The sequence below is a fragment of the Gossypium hirsutum genome, chromosome D09 (genome assembly GCF_007990345.1).
Source record: "Gossypium hirsutum isolate 1008001.06 chromosome D09, Gossypium_hirsutum_v2.1, whole genome shotgun sequence".
Taxonomy (NCBI): Eukaryota; Viridiplantae; Streptophyta; class Magnoliopsida; order Malvales; family Malvaceae; genus Gossypium; species Gossypium hirsutum.
The window spans coordinates 33909599-33913827 of NC_053445.1; the positions used below are offsets into that span (position 1 = coordinate 33909599).

The 4229-nt window shown below is 25.2% G+C and overlaps 1 non-coding gene across 1 annotated transcript; it reads left to right on the forward strand.

Moving 5' to 3' along the window:
• Positions 1-2904: 2904 nt before the first annotated feature.
• TRNAY-GUA (transfer RNA tyrosine (anticodon GUA)) lies at positions 2905-2994 on the forward strand. The gene is given in 2 exon segments: positions 2905-2941; positions 2959-2994. It is a non-coding gene; the product is annotated as a tRNA-Tyr (tRNA).
• The last annotated feature ends 1235 nt before the right edge of the window (positions 2995-4229 follow it).

Consider the following 4229-nt stretch of genomic DNA (forward strand, 5'->3'; position numbering starts at 1 on the left):
TTCTTTTATTTCGATTTGGTCCCTGTTGGAACGACGTCATTTTTGAGGAAAGGTTAAATTTCCTTTTTAGTCCCTCCATGTTACATGCACGTTCAGAACGGTCCTTCCCTTTTAATTTATTTATGATTTAACCCCAAATTTTGTTTTAAAATTTCAATTCGGTCCTCTTTTCGTTATTTTGGTTATTTTATTAATAAATCTATTATGATTATCATTATTATTATTTTATTTCCTCATTTATATATATACATATATTTGCAAATTTCCAATTTTGCTATACATATATGTACATGCGTGCATTTTTATATTATACGTACATATTTTTTATAATTTATTTATTTATATATGTATACATACTCATATATTTATTTTATTTTATTTTAATAATTTTAAAATATACATATACATATATTTTTCATATTTTTATAAATTTATGTGTGTACACATGTTTATATAACAAACATACTTATATTGTATATATTTTTGCATTTTATAATCTATATACATATATATGTATAAATACTTATATTTTTATATCTTATAATTCATATATATTTTTCATATTTTTATAATTTTACGTATATTTTTACATATATATATTTCTCTTAAATGTACATATACATGTTCATATTTTATAATTTTCATATATTTTCCTTTATTGTTTTGTGTGATCATTTATGCATTTATTTATATGCCCATTTTTTTATACTTTAGTTTATTTATTTATTTATTTATTTGCTATGGTATATGCATGATTGATTTATTCCATTATTCGTTTTTGTTATCATTGTTCATATTATCATATTTATTATCCCATTGTGCATATTAACACTATACTTCAAAATTAAAAATTTTAAAATAAGGCAATGTTTTGCGTTTGGGAAATTCGAGAAAACGTGCCCTAAGGTATTGGGTGTCGATTTTTCTCGTTCAACCAAATGGCTTAATATCCTTCTTAAAAATTTCAAAATAAGGCAATGTTTTGAGTTTGGAAATTCGAGAAAACATGCCCTAAGGTGCTGGGTGTCGATTTTTCTCGTTCAACAAAATGGCTTAATATCCTTCTTAAAAATTTCAAAATAAGGCAATGTTTTGCGTTTGGAAATTTGAGAAAACATGTCCTAAGGTGCTGGGTGTCGATTTTTCTCATTCAACCAAATAGCTAAATATCCCTTCAAAAATTTCAAAATAAGGCAATGTTTTGCGTTTGGAAATTCGAGGAACGTGCCCTAAGGTGCTGGGTTTCGATTTCTCGTTTATCCAAATTACCAAATATCCTTTTGAATTTTAATCCATGCCATTCGAGTTTTTTTTTAAGGATCGTATTTTAAATTTCTTTAAAGTTTTCAGTTTTTCGACACTAAGACTTTAAGTAATCAACTAGGTACCAATTTTGGGCGTATCGAGGGTGCTAATCCTTCCTCGTGCGTAACCGACTCCCGAACCCATTTTTCTGAATTTCGTGGACCAAAATCGTTGTTTTAATAAAATTAAATCGTTTATTAAAGCAACCGCTTTGCAAGGTGATCCGATCACACCTCATCAAAAAGGATCGGTGGTGACTCCCATTTTCGTTTTCATTTTCCAAAACCCAAGTCGACCCCGTTTTCATCCAAAAAATGGTGTCAACAGATCCAAATTCAAAACAACATAGAAAATCCCAAAACTATCTAAACCTTAAATTAACTCGAAAAATATTAAAACTCCAATTAAATTAATCTAAATTGATGCGACTAAAAATCAACCTAATTCACCCAAACGGCAAGTTTATTCAAAACCATGAATCACATGCATTTGAGATATATTTTTTTATTTTTTTATTTTTTAATTGAGTTTATTTTATATCTATAAATTTATATTTTACATTATTTTTATATATATTAACAACATTTTGTTAAATTCAGATTCATTATAATGTTATTTTTTTAGTTACATGACTATCAATGGAGTATTTTTTTATTTAAAAATGTGACATCAACAAAATTGACAAAAAAAATTAACAATGTCAACAATTAGACTTGATTTTAAATCTGAAAAATAGATGGACTAAATTCTTGAAAATAGAAATGTAGAAACTAAATTGCAAATTTGTGGAGTACATAGACTTATGACATATCTTAACCTTTATACTACAAATCATTTATTATATATATATTTATAATTATAACAAATAATAATTATTAAAATGTTAATATTGAATATTTTCAATAATATGTGAAGAATATTGTTTTAAAATTATTATTTAAATAAATTAAAATATTAAATATTTTATTAAAATAATAAATTATATTAATTATAAATATAAATAATTAAACATGTATGTTTAATAATATTAAAAAATATAATATTTTATATTAATATTTTAAATATTTTAAAATAAAAATAAAATTTATTATCAATATAATAATATTAAGCTTAATTTAAGTTAAGTTTTATATAAAAATAAAATTACCTATAAATGAGCTCTTTTCCGGAAAATAACTTATGCTTTTCAAAAGGGCAAATCATTTTACATGAAAAATAGCTTATTTTCCGTTGACCAAGTTGTTTTCTGTAAAACAAATATAGGAAAATGTAGAAAACATTTTTAGTAAAAACATTTTACATGTAAACAAACGGACTCTAAATATTAAAATTTTAAATTAAACTTGAATCTTTGGCTAAGGTCTTTGTTTGTGGGCTTAAATTCATTGTGTATTTTTTCGATTTTAACAGATTCTTTAATATTAAACTTATTACTTGAGGATTGACTTAAATTATTTTTTGTTTGAATAATTTTAAGTTTTTACTTTTCAATCATGATCACTTAGACATTAGTTTTGAGTTGAGTTAACTTGAAAGTTTGACATTTTGAGAAAGTCCTTTTAATTATATATATGTAAATTCTTCTCCTGTGTACATCGTCCGACCTTAGCTCAGTTGGTAGAGCGGAGGACCGTAGTGAGATTACTCTAAGAAATCCTTAGGTCGCTGGTTCGAATCCGGCAGGTCGGATTCATTATTCCAAGAGTATCTTTTTGGGTTAATTCCAACAATGGTCCCCGAATGATGTTTTAGATTTTAAATTGGTCTCTATTTAAGGGTGAACAATCAGTTCGGACGGTTTATTTTCGGAACCGACTTAACCGACCTAGACCTATCAAACTCAAACCGACTGACCATCCTTGAGTTATTGAGACTTTTTTTTTAATTCATATTTGTTTGTGTGTTTTTTATTTGAAAATTTAGAAAAGAGATATTACATGATAAGATTTAAGTTAATAGGGACCAAATTACAATGATTTTAATATCTAGAAATTTGGGAGAAAGGGACTGGTTTATAAAAATCTGAAAAATCTGGGTTGTTTTTGGGAGAACCAAATTCTGTTTTCAGGGACTAAAATTGTAAAACAATACAAAAATTGAACTTTAAAGATTAAATTGTAATATTGCAAAATTATAATTTTAGGGATTATTTTATAAAATCTATAGGTTGTTTAGTAAATTCTAGAAAATATAGGAATGGGTTCAGCTTTTATTTTTTTTCTAATTGGGTCACATTTTATTAGATTTAATGGGTTTAAAAGTTATTGGATTAATGGTTTCGGTTTAAATTTATTGGGCTGCGTTTAGTGGGTAATATATATATATTTTAAATAATATAACACAAAAGGGTTTTTTTCTGTCTATTTGACCGACCAAATTGAAAAAATTGATGTTGAAACGGATAAGATTGCCAAAGCCAACTACAACTTTTCGGTTAAAATCGATTTTTGCTCATCTCTATAACGGTCTTCAAAACACTCTAATTGAATGGTTAAAGTATTAAAAAATTTTAGAAGGATTGTCTTTTTTTTTTGGGATAAAGCAACATTTAGCCATTAGACTGATAAATTATTTCCAATTTGGTCCATGAATTTTTTTTGTCTACGTTAGTCTCAATTTAGTACTTAAACTTGAATTTTGTTAAGATGCGATGATGTGACACTATAAGATTATGTCATGTTATCATTCCAAAATTTTAAAAATTTATATCAAATCTAAAGAATAATTAAAAATTGTAAGAAATTATAAATTTTAGAAAAGTACATGTCAAAGTACCACATTACATACCTTAACAGAATCCAAGTCCAAAGATCAAAGATCAAATTAAAAAAAGCTACCACATTTCGTGATTAATGTGCATAAAAAATTCACGAATTAATGTAAAAAATTACCAAATTTAAAGATTAAATATTATTTTATTATTT